We start from the raw sequence: 1009 nt of genomic DNA, 5'->3' as shown, positions 1-1009 counted from the left end.
GTGCTGTCTATTTCTTCTGATCATCCTTGAGATGGTTCTACACCTTCATTTGAGTCTAGCTGTGTTTGATTATACTGATTGGACTTGATTTGGAAAGCCACACACCTGTCTATATAAGACCTTACAGCTCACAGTGCATGTCAGAGCAAATGAGAATCATGAGGTCAAAGGAACTGCCTGAAGAGCTCAGAGACAGAATTGTGGCAAGGCACAGATCTGGCCAAGGTTACAAAAAAGTTTCTGCTGCACTTAAGGTTCCCAAGAGCACAGTGGCCTCCATTCCTTAAATGGAAGACGTTTGGGACGTTCAGAACCCTTCCTAGAGCTGGCCGTCCGGCCAAACTGAGCTATCGGGGGGGAAGAGCCTTGGTGAGAGAGGTAAAGAAGAACCCAAAGATCACTGTGGCTGAGCTCCAGAGATGCAGTCGGGAGATGGGAGAAAGTTGTAGAAAGTCAACCATCACTGCAGCCCTCCACCAGTCGGGGCTTTATGGCAGAGTGGCCCGACGGAAGCCTCTCCTCAGTGCAAGACACATGAAAGCCTGCATGGAGTTTGCTAAAAAACACCTGAATAAGATTCTCTGGTCTGATGAGACCAAGATATAACTTTTTGGCCTTAATTCTAAGCGGTATGTGTGGAGAAAACCAGGCACTGCTCATCACCTGTCCAATACAGTCCCAACAGTGAAGCATGGTGGTGGCAGCATCATGCTGTGGGGGTGTTTTTCAGCTGCAGGGACAGGACGACTGGTTGCAATCGAGGGAAAGATGAATGTGGCCAAGTACAGGGATATCCTGGACGAAAACCTTCTCCAGAGTGTTCAGGACCTCAGACTGGGCCGAAGGTTTATCTTCCAACAAGACAATGACCCTAAGCACACCGCTAAAATAACGAAGGAGTGGCTTCACAACAACTCTGTGACTGTTCTTGAATGGCCCAGCCAGAGCCCTGACTTAAACCCAATTGAGCATCTCTGGAGAGACCTAAGAATGGCTGTCCACCAACGTT

Source organism: Sinocyclocheilus grahami, unplaced genomic scaffold (assembly GCF_001515645.1).
Source record: "Sinocyclocheilus grahami isolate Dianchi unplaced genomic scaffold, SAMN03320097.WGS_v1.1 scaffold32.1, whole genome shotgun sequence".
Taxonomy (NCBI): domain Eukaryota; kingdom Metazoa; phylum Chordata; class Actinopteri; order Cypriniformes; family Cyprinidae; genus Sinocyclocheilus; species Sinocyclocheilus grahami.
This window is presented reverse-complemented; position numbering follows the sequence as displayed.